We start from the raw sequence: 15,911 nt of genomic DNA on the forward strand, positions 1-15,911 counted from the left end.
AGAAATGCCAACTTCAGTGAACATCTTTTGAGTTGTCTGTTTTGATGAGGGAGTTTGCAGGCACCTTAGGGCCACAGTGAATTTGAATAAATGACAGACTATTTGATTATTCTAGATAGAAGTTTACATTAGCAAGTCATCAAATTAAAAAAAGTCAGTGGAATTTAACATGGAGCACTAAAGGGATTAGTGCTTATAATCGTCTTAAAGCAATATTAGATCAGTCCCCAGAGGTAGTCCTAAATCATACTCTCATTGTCATATTTGACTTTTCCATCATTCATTTGTATATAAAAGTCTAGAGATGAAGGGAAAATTGTGAAAACTTAGCTAGGACAAAATGCTGGCAAGTTATATCCTGGGATTTCTTCAAAGGACTTTTCAAACCTATGTAGATATTTTACCAACATGTATATTTCCTGTGAGACTGTAAATCCATTCTGCTTCTCAGGAGAAAACAGAACAGAATGACAACAGAAAGCAGCATACAGAATAAATCTTACTGGCAATTAGTCATTGACAGCCCTTAGTAGATGGAAGGAGACATATCATTGGCATTTAAATACTATTTTATTAAAGAGAATCAGTATTTTTTGTGTGTATTGGTGATCATGGTGTTATAGAAGCACTAAGGTGACTCCTGACCACTTTTAAGCCATTTTGAACTTCAGGAAGGAAATTATATTAATCAGTTAATGGTTGGAAGTCTCATTTCAAGAGATGAGCATGGGAATGACAGAGATTTAGCTGTAATTACCTGGAACAATTTTCACTTGAGTGTCATAGATGCCAGAAGCCTTCTTCTGGATTTAGTAGGACAGGAATATTTATTATGCTCAGTACTTTTTATATTTAACATGTGTTCTATGGCTGCATTGTGGCAGAAACTGTAGAGAGAGACTAGTCTAGTCAGCAGATGGGGTTAATTGATTTAATTGGACAAGTGCTCATACCAACTGAATCTGTGACTCTGTAATCATTGCGTTTTGGAATTTTAAGTTATATCATTATAGCTATAAAAAAGATTCAGAGGCTTCCATTAAACTTTAAATTACATTATTTTCTTGGAAAAGAGTCCCATGTTTATCCTTAAAGGAAATGCCCACTCAGATGAAAACAATAGCTTCTGGAAGCGGGGTTAATACATTATTCAAGCAGCTGATGCCGGTTCTTACCAGAGTGATAATTCAACATGCTGAAGAAAATAATAGAGTATGTATTTAAATAAGTTTTCTGCAGTGACTCTGGGCATTCTTCAATGTTGGGACACATTTTGTGTGCATGGAGCAAATTACTATGAAAAATTCAATAAGGACATAATTTGCCTATTGTAGAATCTGATGTAATATATTGTTCTAAAAGTTAAGTGAGACTACAATTTTAGTTTATTTTATTGACTAAAATAAGAAATACTTGATTTTCTTTTTAGGGTACATGGCTATGCTTTGGTAATACTGTCCCATAAGAACACTTGTTACTGCTGTTTCTATCTTAGTCATTAGTATTGGCGAATATAATTTTAGCACCTCATGTGTGCTCCTGATTAGAGCAGCACGTTTTTTCCTGTGTTGATCCTTTCAGTATTCTGTGACTTGATTGGCTGTCCATTCTATTTCAGTTCTCACTTATGTGGTGGGATGCAGGAGGGATGGATTGTCACTTAATATGCAGAATGCTGAAAAGGCCAAATTAGTATCACACCAGAGTATGCCATGGAATATATTAAATATCAGAATCATCCTTCATTTTAATGACAAAGATTTTATCTAGAACAAAAATAGCTGAAAACTCAACCTTTCACATGACAATGATATTAATGGGAATGGCAAATAGTAGTAACTTAACCCATTCTGGTATTATCTGATGACTCTTCTGAAAATTCATTAGCTCTGTAACATTTGCCTCTCTTACTGAATCACTGATGGAATTTCCGTCACCGTGTTAGTAGTGTGTATTAGGAATCTGAATGTCTTCAATTAGAGAGGGATGTATACATTCACTTTTTGGAGTATTTGCCCATAAATAAAATTACATTCTCACTCAACTCAATGTTTATATTCACTCAGTTTTTAAAAGGAAACTTCCATGCTCTGTTCTGGGTTTCTTTCTTCAGCAACAGTGATTGGTGAGAAATTTCAGAGTAAGTTGAGGCATCCTATGTTTTTAGCTCTGATTAATTCAGGTAGATCATAATGGAATTATAGCAAAATGAAAATTCATTCAGTGATGCTTTGCACATCCAGTTTAATTAGAGTGTTTTGTATTTTAACAGGATCTGAGTTTCTGGAAGTAGTCTTTGTGCATATGGGAGAATGAAGATTATGCGTAAATGGTAGTCATGAACACACACTAAAGATGGCCTATCTTTGGGCACTATTCTTATGAATGAGATGTAGGAGATATTTGATAAAGCAAATATTTGATATTCTAGTTGTCGTAGTGTCAGCCTAGAAATATCTTGTCTATCTCTTGTACAGGAGAAACTATCAAATGAATGATGAATGAGACCCTAAAACAATATAGGTTCACAAAGCACAGTTTGACTAGAGTATAGTATATGATGAGATATGGGAAATAAAACTGAAAGCCAGACATTGACACATATCTGAGTACTTTAAGTCAGAAGATACTTATTTATTCTTGGTGTTCTAGATAATGTCCAAAACTTTTGAGTACTGAGGAAATCTATCAGAATCTATCCATAAGTGAAGGATGGAAGATTACATAAGGGGTACAGTATCAATCTTGGTTTAAAATGAAGCTGTGATAGTAGAAACATAAAAGTAAACAGACACAAGAGACATTACTGAGTCTATGGAACTCAGTAACTGATTAAATGTAGATCTTGAAGTTCATAAAAAAAGTTATAGTTGACCACAAAATTCTGTAGCTAGGTGGTTCAAAGAAGGCAACTTCAGTCACAGAAGCATTGTGGGAAACTGGTGTGGAGTGGAGAGCATGAGTTTGGTCAAGACACACTGTGCTTCAGATACCAATACAGATCTTTCGTGTGAAAGAGCAGCAGGAACCTTGGCCTAGCTATAAGGAAGCAAAATGCCAACCCTCAAGGTCATTCTCACAAAGTCATAGATAAGGAGGAACTGTGGGTTTTGAGGCAGAACATGGAGAGAGTGAGAAATAAAGGAAGTGGAGGTTTCATGGGAGTAATGGCTCGTATAGTAACAGGAAGCCAAGACTGGGGCAGTCTTCTCTCTTCTTGGTGTGTTGGAGGCCAGGGAAGGCTTAGTCACTTTTGAATAAAGTTTCATTATAGAAAACTATCAGATATTTTCTTTGGGTATGTTTTTAATTCAAAGATTATGAATAGTTTTTCATAAGAAAATAGGAACTTTTCCTGGTTGGCATAAGGGAAAGTGTGTTGTGTAATTACAGAGACCCATGATGTGTGATTTACAGAGATGAATTATCTTCTCAAAATTGTCATAGCAAAGAACAGTCTGGGTGATTTATGATGGTGATCATTGCTTCTCATCTCTGATATCCAGAAACTTGAAACCTAGATGGCTTCAGGTCTGTGCTGTTTCTGATATCTAAGAGGAGGATCTTGCCTCCCTTGCGTCTTCTGAGTTGTGCCAGCATTCCTTCTTCCTTAGCTTGAAGACGCATCACCTCAGTGTCTATCTATAAAACCACATAGCCACTTTCTATGTTTTTGGAGGCGTCTTTGTTTTCTTTTGTCAAAGAGATGCAGCCATACTGAATAGAACCAACTTACTCTAGCATGATCTCATCATGACTATTATGTTTGCATTCTCTCCGTTTCCAAATGGTTACATTTTGAGTTACCAAGGAGAGGATTTTAGGATGCCCTTGTAGAAATGATTTAATGTGTCCCAGGGTATAATTGTGACTATCTCAGAGGGTTAGTCCAGAACAGGTTAGCAAGAAGCATGTAAAGGGTACTGGCTAGACAAAATTTAGTTACTAGAGATGCGTATAATACTAATTCAGAAGTTTCTTTGGCATTTTATGTAATTCTTCTCTTCTGGTCTTGATACCTGATTATAAAGATAGGATGGCTTGGTATATAATCTGGTGTTGCAGAATGGAGCAGGTGTGTGTGGGATCCCAGTGTCTAGATGTCCCAGGCTCAGGTTGCCAAGAGCTTTGAGAAGATTGGCAGGGACACTATAAATATGATTGCACACAGGCTGTTCCACTACTTTGCTTTGTGTAATTTCAAAATGTCTTTTTAAATATATAACACCAGAAAATTATAAACACCCAGAGTGTGTCTTCTAGCCTAATTTATTTTTATTTCCCCCTTTGGTCTCTTTTGTTTTGAGGAAAGGTAATGGCTTAGTTGGTCCTGGGTTAAGTCTTATTCATCATCCATGTTATATGCCCCCTATTGCCAGAACCACACTCCTCTATTTGTCTTGTTTTAATTATTAAATGCAAGGTTTCACTGATACTGTAATAAAGGGGCTGAGATGATATTTGCTCATGCTTTTCCATCACAAGCTGTAGGGCTTGTAGCTTCCGACTCAATAAATGGCTTCCTTGAGTCTTCAGACAATTTCTTTCACTTCTTTGTCTTACCTTATTATACCATTTTTAAAGGAAGACAGGATAATAAATGTTAATGCTACTACTATCATTATAAAGGGCAAGGACGCTAAGGCTTTATCTTTGGAGATAAAAGGAATCTGTGAAAGCATGATATCTTTCATTGTGGATTTGCACAGTGAGGCGGCATGCACACCTCCTTTAATCAGTCATCATGTTTATGAATGACATATCGGGGATGACAAGGCTTCAAGTCGTCACTGTGTATATTACAAGAGGCAGGATAGACCCAAATCTGTCAAGTCTTCTACTGTATGTGACTTTTCTTCTAATTTGCTGTTGTTGGACATTCCTGACTATTGCCTGACATGTGTTCAGAATCTTAAAATCTCAGTGTTAGAAAGAACCGTGAAGAGACTTGGCAATTTCTATTTGAGTATATACCAATTTATTTAATTAATTTTGGTATGCAAAATGACTGATACTTGCCCTCCACCAAAGTTGGGTGTGGTTTATTTTTGGTGAGGATCAAGCATTAATGGAAATATTTATTCCTAGTAGAAAACTGACAAATGCCCACTGATCATATTCCTTAGCTTAGTATATTGTTTTAGAAGAAAGCACCTCCCCCCTTAGCTTATGAACAAGAGCAAAATTCCTATGAATGAAAATGGATTCAGTTTTAAGATTAAAATAAAATATTTTCAGTGACAGAAAGAAAAGCATACATAAAGTTCATTTTCCCCCCTCAGATGTTCATTGCTTTGGAAAAATGACTTCCAGCAGGCAAAAATCAATTTAACAAAAGTATTAATGTTCTAAAATACTATGAATGAAAGGAAACATTTTAATTCAATTGAAATTTTTACTTTATATTCATACAGCTGAGTTCCATTGATAACACTACATTTCAAGTTGCAAATCACATTTAATTAATATTAACACCAGGTAATTGGCAAAAATAACTTCAAAGGAGGGCTGAGGAAATCGCAAATTGGAACTGCAGGTGCCGCAATACTGCAGCGGCTTTGGCGGGATTCAAAGGGAGTACAAGTGATTTTAACAATTACTGCAGAACCTGATCAAATAGAGTATCATGTCAACGCTGCTCTTCTTTCTGGCCTTTCCTAAGATTTAGGGCTTAGTAGCTGCCAAGTATCAATAAGAGCTATTAATGTGAACTGGCAAATAGCGCGCAAACAAATGCTTTAAGACCTATAATTCAGATGATGTAGTTAAGTTTTCAGTAAACAACAGCAGGAAGATCAGAAAGATGGCAGGCGTCATTGTCAGGATGCAGGATTTGAGGAGAGAGGTCTCTGCTAGACATGCTATTGCATCCAAACTAACTGCATGGGGGCAGTCTTGCCTCAAAGTCCAGGGAGAGTGATTCCGGGTTGCTCCTGACCACATGTGACCTCCTGTCCCTTTCCTAGTTCTCCAGGTACATCCCAGCAAGTATTCTGCCCCAAGTTTTTTTTTTATCACCCTCAGATACTCAGTGCTACGTATCATTTCCATCTGATAATTGTCATTCCTTGTGTGAGCTCTGTTGCCACTTCAACAACTCTAAAATTCTTTACAGGTCTGGGGTACACTGCTTCTGTAAGTCCCCGTGCATCATGGAGAGGTACTGCTGCTCACCACCCTGGTTAGGACACTGGCTCAAGTCTCTGTGTTTCCTTCACCCAAGTGTATTTTTCTCAGTAGAAGACTACACAGTACCCAGCAGGCTGCCTGTTTGACAACATGTGCTTTATGAATTTCTATCTAATGACCATTGTCTCCAGATTCATGGTTGGGCTCTTCATATTAGCCCAGAGGTTAGACTTGTTCAGGCTCTGATAATTGAAAGCCAAAGGTGGCTCCAATAATAGCTTATGCATATTATTAGCCCATGTCTAACTATCAGAAAACCTTGAAAGGGCTTCTGCACAATTAGGTCACTTTTTTCTTTGTGCTAAAACCCACTAAAGCCTAAGGCTTGAGCTCATCCTGACTCTCATCCATTAGCTAGGTAGTGCTGGGCAGTGGTTCAACACATCTGCTGGCTATGCTTGAGTTTCTATTCTGTCAATGGGACCTTTGCTAACTTATCTATAGAATGAAGATAACTGAGAATTGAATGAGATCATATATAAGTGGAAGGGTAAGCAGTAGACAAGCATCTATTTTTATCATTTTATTGAGACAGAGTGTTGTTACATGGTCCATGCTGGATTCAAACTCACAACCCCAGTCTCAAAATTCTGAGTGTATGCCATCTTACCAGGTCTCAGTCTGCATTCTGTTAAAATCCTGTGGCTTGGCAGTGGACTTATTTCTCTGAGTCTGTATCCAGTTTGCTCAGTGTGCACGAGGCTGTGTTCCTAGTACTGACTTAGCATGACAAATACATTACCTAAGATAGAGCTAGCATATAGTTGATATAGTTGAATATATGAATTAATTATGTAATCATTGGCACACAAAATATTTGTGCTCATCTTTCCTCTTTACCCTTCTAAATATTGTCAGCCAACATTGCTAGTGTACCCAGCATGTATGTAGCTATATTTATCTCAGTTGTGAGGACAAAGAGATGAATCACACAGTTTCCTAGCAGGTCACTGTTGTTGTGAGTCAGAGAACACACACATGCAAACAAGCAAACAAAAATCCAGATTAGGAGCAGTGCCTTGGCGGAGGCATCATTTAGAAGTCATGTCCAAGAGCAACAGGTCTGCAAGAAGGGCCTTTTCAGTCGACACTTGTCCGGAGACCTTGGAGAAGTCGCTGGTAGGTCTCAAACTCAAAGGCTGGTGCACAGTATCATGGGAATTACTCTAAATAACTCAGCAGAGGGAGGTCTTTGACATAAAGCCTCAGAAAAATATAGAATGTTGACTATGCCAGCTTTGTAATGTGGTACATGTATGGAGTGTTTAATATATCTAAAATACTACTAGCATCTGATGATAGTACCATGTTTGTTTAATCTACTGGCAATTACTCAGAAACGTTGTCTCCTTGGCCAGCAGCATAGACTTGTTCTGATGTGCAAGTCATGGTCATTTTTATGCTAGCATCACCCATGCCCTTGGCAGCAATTTCAGTTTTGCTCAGTTTCTGAAAGTGAGCTGGGGATGATGGTTGAAATTAAGCCCCAACCCTTAAGCTGTCAGGTTTGAAACTGCATCACTGAATGTGCACCCTGCCATCAGGACTGAGCCGTGGGCCCTTCTCTGTCATTGCAAACTCACAGTGTCCTGCCCTTGACTTGACTGATGGATCTCTTCCTACACTTTGGTTTTCCAGGCTTGGACCACAGTGCACCATTTACTCTTTGCCAGCTTTCACCTGGGTGGCAGCATCCAATCATCTGCTGTACTGTAACCCAGGGGATAAGGGGATGACATAAAATCACCAAGCAGGACCTCTACTGTTCCTGACCTCTTGTAACTGCAAGGGTTCTGATCTTTTTAGCACCATATTCATAGTTATGACAGTATGAATGAATAGGCATGAATTCTACAGAATACAAGAATTTGCTTTTAGACTTTAGTTTGATTTTCTTAGAGACTCCTTTCTAACTAGTTATAAAAGGTCAGGCTCTGTCACATTAGGAGTGTGGTTTCTGAGGTTACCTTTTCCTGTTAACCAATTGCCATTGCCGACTACATTAGGTATCTTGGGATACTGTAACCAAATCAGGTATATTTAAAGAACACAATTACATCGTTTAGTTCAGAGGCTGGATGCTCCAGACAAAAAAAAGTATTAGTAAGACTCTCAACTCTTACATACCTCTCCTTTTGTATTATACTAACAACAATCTGCCGTTTCTTGCCATTTTATAGTGTCACTGTGACCTCTGTGATATTGAATGAGGGACTCATTTTACTTCAGTATGACTTCATTTTAATTTGATTAATTAAATCTAAAATAGCCCTTTTACAAATCCAGTCACATTCAGAAATACCAAGCCTTAGGAGATTTTTCTTGGAGGGCGGGGGCGGAGAGGGGGAGGCACAATTTAATTGATGACACTAAATGTAGTTACTGATTGAACTCTGATTGATGGAGTCCTGTTTGAACTGACCCCATATTTGCATCTGTCCTTTGACTGGGTTTCTGACCACCCATGCTCCTTTGAGAGGCCGGTCAGATGAGCTATTTGTAGTCAGCTGGGTTATTCCATTATCCTTTATACTTGCTATATTGTTGCCACACACCTTAGAATCAAATGTCCAAGTCACGGCAAGAAGTGTGCTTTCCTCTTTGCTTAGCCCCAAAGAAATCACAGTCTTTTAATTTCCTTTGTGAGGACATTTCTATGTTAAAGGCATTTTTCTTGGAAACTCTAGCCGTAGCCGAGAGCTTTAAGGTGCAATCTGTACTTTATAGTGTTGATAGAAGCACATAATATAAACACCCTTCTGCAGAAATGAAGCAGCATCAGACCCCATTTATGTCATTTTTATAGACCTTAAAAGAGTTGGCCCGAGAATTAGCCGTGTGTTTTCCCGGTTTCCGTCATAACTTCTCAACTAAGTAACAATTACAATTTCCTTAAAAGTAAATGGCTCAAGAATAATAAAACCAGAGGCTGTAAGATGAATAGTTGATTGAAGCAGGTGCCAGTTTTTTCAAGGGTCGTGTCCCTTGGCAGGACTGTGTTGTTTGAACTCTAATTCAGCGTCTGCAAGTCTGAGAGATCAAGTCTCCTTTCCGTGCTCCTTTCAAGGCTGCCTATCCAAAGCTGTTTCATTACACACCGGGGGCTACAGCAGGGGAAAGAAAGGGAGAGTGAGAACATCAACCTCAAGTCAGCACATTTGGTTTCTTGTTAAGAGCTCTGGGAAGAGGCTTGGTCAGGAAAGGAATTTTAACTAATGATTTAAACGTGTCTTCTGTCAGTTGTAACAGTGAGGGAAAAACCCTGCCTCTTATAGCAGCTTAAACCACTTTCCAGGCAGTGGCATACATAGCCATGTAACTCTGGAGTCACATTTGAATCATGTATCATGGCTGGCATGCATGTAATGGGCTATTAAGGGAAAGAGGGATGTTTGGAGTACACTGCCAGTCTTTTGTATTGGATATTATGGAGAGCAATCACGCTGTGTTCTCCTTGAAATTGTTGCTTGGTGTTATTGCCTGCGGAAACTCTGTGTCACATGGAACTATTTACGAAAGCTGATGTGACATGTCTTTTCACAAATATTCCAGTACCTGCTATGTATTGGGGCATTGTGCTGGATGGTAAGGATGCGTTGTTAATGAAATGAACCAGGCTCCTGACCCGGTAGGGTTCTCAGTCAAACTTTCTTATAAAATGTGTAAGGATTGTGTTCCTCTTAATCTTATATCTTTCTGGAGTGTGGGAACTTAGTCTAAGCCAGAGTGAGATGTGACTGAAGCCACGGAAACCCTGAGAGTGGGTTTGTATCTATCATGTACACAGCTGGATCCCTTGGGTGTTCTGGAGACGCTGAAGTTTGGTTAGGGCGTATGTGGCTTACTGGTGGTGGTGAGAGTCACACACTGGAAAGAAGTAGCTGGTGTGCACATAGAAGATTAGGTCTGGAGCAGGCCATGGAACACAGGGATGGCAGATTTGGGAAATGCCATGTGTATGAATGGCACAGAATTCCACACAGACATGGAGGTGTAGATCAGAGGTTGTATGTGGTTCTGGTGATGTTCTCAGTCTACCACAGCGTGGCAGGAGGTTCACACACATCACCTTTCTGCCCTGGCCTGGCCTGGTTAACAACCTCTTGTTCTTCCATTCTTGGTTACTTTCTGGAAGCCTTTATTGATATTTACCCCCTCCTCTTTCTGGCTGCATTAAATGTCTCTTCTAGGTGTTCATGTGTGTGTGCATACATGCATGTGTGTACCTGTGTATGTGTGGGTTGATGGGTGTGGGTGAGTGCACATGTGTGTGAGGGTGTATGTATCTGTATTTGTGTAAGTGAAGGTCAAAGAACAGTCTTAGATATCATTCTTCAGGCGACAGTGTCCTTTTTGAAACAGGGTCTCTTCCTGGTTTAGAGCTTACCAAGTAAATTAGGATGCTGGCTAGGAAGCCTGAGGGATTATGAGACCCCACCTCCCTAGAGCTGAGATTTCAAGTGCATGCAAGCACACCTTATCTTTATTATTATTTTTTTCTCATCATGAATTCTTGGCCTTGAACTCAGGTCCTTTTGTTTATAATCAAGGTACTTCTCAAACTTAACTGTCTCCCAGCCTATCTTCTAGGTATCCTGCCAAACAAAAATTAGCCCAGGCTTAGATAAAGAGAAACTTCATTTAGAAGAAATATCACAAAGTAAAAACAAAATAGCCTTTTCTTTTATGCAGTAGAGAGGAATAAAGAAATATTCTTTGCTCATGAATTTATTCACACAGTTAATTGCCTTTGAGTTCCTACTCTTGGTAACAGGTATTTACAATTTGCCCCCAGGTTTGACTCAGGATGATCTTACTATTAGTTCCCACTCTCCATCTTCCCGGCAGATACCAGTTTGACCACATGTTCCCAATGACCGATTACTTAACAGAGTGGCTAAAGGAAAGTTGTAGCATTAAAAAAATGGGATCTGACAGGACAGCTTCCTGCTGTGATCAGCTGATTTTCCAGGGTAAACAAATATGGGGGGGTCCACTCTAGGTCTTGCTCTTCATGTAGGTTTGGGGAAAACCTACACAGGGGCCTCTAGGCAGAAGAGTTCTTCCTAGACCATATGGAGCATAAGAAGTAGGCCATTATAAATACTTTTATGGTTCCATGCATTTATTTTACTATTTCCTCTTTGAATTTTCTTTCTTTCTACAAAGATTGAGCACACACTGTGTTTACCTTTGCATAGTTGGAGGATCTTGAAGGATGCTTAAGTATGTGAAGAAGTGGACACCTGACAGATGAGTCTGTCCTGGAGATAGGATATTGGAAGCAGGTGGCTTGGGAAAGGCAGATGAACAGCCTAGGAGTCCAGATTAAACATTCTGTAGAATTTGCAAGACTCTGACTCCAAGGTCAGAATCATATTTGTCCTGGTGGCACTTGAGAGATTGATTTCAGGGTCTGTGTCTGCAAAAGGAAGGTCCATAAGAAGAAAGGAGGCCCAGAAAACAAGCTTTAGGGCCAGGTTTAGGTTGAGAAATAGAATAATCAGTTTAAGCAGATAAGAGTAAGTCCATCCCCAGGTTGTCACCCTGGATCCTGACAACAAGAACCATATGGAGAATGTATAGTTCCAGCAGGAAAAAGTTAAGTTGAGGACCAGTGCTTTGCTGCATTTGACAAATAGGGTCGGATGCAAAATTCAAGAAGTGGATGAAATTGCTGAGTGCATTACTTCTCTTTCAGCTGATTTTGGGTTTCCAGGTGTATTCAGAGCCCTACTCTGAATTCTGGAGTCCTTCTTGTTTATCATTCGCTCTATACATGCATGATGCTTACATGAAGTTCAGTGCTTGTGCAACATGCTGGGAATTCAGGATTGTGCTTTGTATCCTCCCCGGCCCTGGATTCTGGGTGAGCTGACTAATTTTAAAAGACAGAAAGGAAACAAGAGAATGATTACAGATTTCACTTTACCAAGAAAGAAACAGATGCATGTTTATGGTTTATTTGAGAAGCAGCTGGGAAGCTGGTGGCTTCAGTGCAGCAGGAGTGGAAGCAGTGGGATGGTAGGCAAGGGTTTAATCCACTACAGCTGGGAAGGCCATGAAGGGAATGTGTGGGTGTGAGTCTAACACAATGGGAATCCTTTCAGGGGAACTTTGGTAATGCTATGCTTAAAGATAATGTATACATACTGGATTCAGGGACAAACGGGGCAGTTGATGAGTTGGAGATCTATTGCTGAGCTCCAGGCAAGGTCTGGGGGCATGACAGAAAAGGAGAAGTTGGCAATAGCAGAAGAGGAGAAAAGATCCCATGTCTGGGAGACTGAGAACTGATTCTGTGAAGGTCACACCCTTGAAACAGAACTTATGTAGGATACCCCAGACAGCGTTAAGGTGTATCCTAAAACCCATAGATTGGTATGATGGTGTCAAGCATGGCCAGGAAGCTCCCATGAAATGATGGCTGAAGAGCAGAACATAGGGTAAGTCATTTCCAGGCAAAATTTTACTCTAATTGGTGCTTTAGAGAGAAATTTCTGAAAAGGTAAATGACCCCCATGTTGGTGTTACTTTTTAAAAAGTGAAATACTTGTGGAGATTATTATTGTTTTTTCTCTTGGTAGCAGGTAGCCCTGGAATTTAGAGTGTTCTCAGTAGTTGCAAATTGTTTCGCTTGAGCTCATATTTCTTGTTTCTTTTTCTTGCTTTATGAGTTAATTATTCATCTTAAAATTCACTATTTATTATGCAACCTCTGGGCATTTTTGTGCTCTCATAATACAATTGTAGTTATGGCATGTCACTCCTGGATCCATATAATGAAAGGTCATGGGAATGGGCTATCTCATACTCTTGCCTCTAGAAATTAGATTTGGTGTGCTTTCCATTTTACATAAAATTTTAAGTTGACTTAACTTCTTCAATTTATAAGTTGTAACATGGACCATATTCGATTAGATATAGTTCTACTAGATATGACCTATTTACTTATCTAACTACCCAAAAGCCTGATTGGAAGATTGGGACCTTCCTGGTACCCTCTCCTTTAATCTGCTTGTGTCAAAATATGAACTTCTCTTTAGATCTTAAGGGAAACAGAAGGGAAGTAATGTGGAAGTGCTACTTGACATATACCTCCTAGTATACTCCTGTGCCATTAGGCAGACATTCTCCTTGTTTCACATACAATAAAACAAAGCCTTCAATAATATGTATAGCTCAAGCTCGTCTAGTAAGTAAATAGTAGTGTTGAATACATATCCAGTGTTTCTTGACTCCAGTGTACACATATTTTCACTGCCTCTTCTCTTTTGAGGTTGTCTGTTTTGCTTTCTGCATGTGTGGCTGCCATCATTGCCTTGTAAGGCTGCTGCAGAACAAAGAAAGGGTCCTTTGCACATAGCCTCATTTCTCTCTTTTCTTGTCACCTTAGCCTAAACATTTTCTGATTTCCTCTATGGATCCCGTCTGCCTGTTGGGAAGAATGCATTCACAGTGTTTTCTGGGAATGAATTTTGTGCCTTAGTCCTGAGTGTAAGCAATGACTCCCTGTGCAACATTCTGGAATTCTCAGAAGTAGCTCTCGTTCAGGTTGCCTCTGTGGTTGCTGTACTCAGTGCATATGTTATGACAGAGAACATTTTGTCAGCAACAAGGACACAGAGGTTTTAGAAGACAAAGGAAATCTTGAGGTTGATTTGACTTCAGATGGGCTTAGTAAGTTCTACATTTTAAGTTGAAGTTTACAGGATTGTGTCTGGCTATAGCCTCAGTCTGTTTTCTGTCACATTGGCTCCATTCTTTTTTTTTTTAATCATGTGCTAAGATGATGACTATCAGTATCTGCAGGCTTTCATACCACCACTTACCAACTGTTTTTGTTTTTTGGAGCTTCCTTAACAGGTTGTTGCATGATGGGTGGTAGTAGATTTAGTCTACCACATTGTGAATTCAAAAGTTCAAAGTCAGTCGGGTGGCAGTGGCACATGCCTTTAACACCAACTTAGGAGGCAAAGGCAGGCAGATCTCTGAGTTTGAGGCCAGCCTAGTCTAGTGAGAGAGTTCCAGGACAGCCAGGGGCTATACAGACAAACCCTGTCTTGAAGAACCAGCTGTCCCCTGGAAAAAAACAAACCAAAACAAAACATTCTAAAGTCAAGATATTGGCAGGGCTGACTTGTGAAGGTGCTGAGAGTGACTCTGTTCCAGATCCTGTCATAGTCTTGATGCTTGTCAACAATCCTTGGCTTGTAACTGTCCAGCATGGTTTCTCTCTTCATTATTACATGGCCGTCCTCTCTGCTTTTGTGTCTTCTCTTTTTAAGTCTCTTATAAGGACAGTTGTCACTGGATTTAAGGTTTCCTTTCATCCAGGATGATCTCAGCTTGAGTCAGCTTTCTTAATGATTTCTGTAGACTCCCATGTTTAAAATTAGGTCCTTTTTAGGGTTTCCAGGTGTGTGTATCTTCTGGGTGGGGGAGGGGATGCCGTTAGGCATATTGTTAGATCCTAATGGAAAGAGCGTATTTCTCTCCTTTGCATTCCTATAGAAATTCCAGCATGATCATGCTGTGATCTACCACTCCATAATCACTGTATCCTGTAGAAGGTCCTATTCACTTGTTTATATGTCTATCTCTGGTCTAGGGAAGGAAGCAAAGGGTTAACTTTGCCTGAAGCATATAGAATCCAAGCCAAAGTTCAATAGGTTGCTCATCTAGAATGAGCAGAAAAGATTGCCTGGCCTGAGAACCACGAAGATGTCTGCTGTGCACACTGTAGAGTCAGTCTGTTGACATCTCTGCCTTCCACATAAACTGTGACCTTCTCAGGGGTATGAGCAACCTGGTTTTACTCATCAGTGCCTAGGGCATGATAAAAACTCTATCAACATATGTTAAATTAAGTTACAGAGACCAAAATTTCCCCAAAATAAATCTTAGGATCCAAATGTAACCGTGAATCATAATATTTGTTAAAAATAGTCTTGGCATCTATCTAAATGACAACAAAAATGCAGTTTTAAAAATAAGAAAAGATTTATGTTGAGGTATTTGTCTCTACCCGCACTAGCCCTTGTGTACTGGGAGCCAAAGGGATATTGTGGTCATCAATAGTGATATGTTTCCCTATCTAGTAGTTACCTGTGGCAAAACATGGAATATCTCTTTTTTTATCCACCACATTTCATTGAATTTTATTGATGAAAGTATCAAATACCACACTGTATCCAAAGAGTTTTCCTCAAGGGATTTCGCAGCCATTGGCCAGTTCTGCTTCCTAACTGGATGGCGTCTAGAGGAACCTATCTCAAGAGGAAGGAACTAGGTAGACATTTTGTTTGTCTGTTATAAACATGGCTGAATCTTTTATTTTTGAAGGTTTTTTTATAACTTCTACATCAATTTAAGAACTTCCCAACAAGTATGGAATTCTATCTGTCAGGAAGCACAGGGTCCTATGCATCTTGTGAACTTGTGGCTCTGGACAAGAAAAGGTGCTGTGTACCAAGCTTTCTTGTCAAACTATGTTTGGATTACTAGGCCTAAATAATGACATAGAGACTTCTTATTAATTATGAACTCTTGGCATTTAGCTTAGGCTTGTCCCCAACTAGCTCTTATAACTTAAATTAGCCTGTTTCTATTGATCTGTGTTATGCCTTGTATCATTTTCACTTTTCTGCTATTCTGCATGTCCAATCTGGTCCTTGTCTTGATGGCATTTCTGCTCCCCTAGATTTATCTCCTCTTACTCT

General features: G+C 39.4%; 1 protein-coding gene across 6 annotated transcripts in view; it reads left to right on the top strand.

Annotated features, from left to right (window-relative positions):
* The window catches only part of Grm8 (glutamate metabotropic receptor 8), an 865,501-nt gene that overhangs the window by 229,300 nt on the left and 620,290 nt on the right, over positions 1 to 15,911 (top strand). The gene's annotated exons all lie outside the window — the stretch shown is intronic.

This window comes from Mesocricetus auratus, unplaced genomic scaffold (genome assembly GCF_017639785.1).
Source record: "Mesocricetus auratus isolate SY011 unplaced genomic scaffold, BCM_Maur_2.0 Super-Scaffold_100019, whole genome shotgun sequence".
Taxonomy (NCBI): domain Eukaryota; kingdom Metazoa; phylum Chordata; class Mammalia; order Rodentia; family Cricetidae; genus Mesocricetus; species Mesocricetus auratus.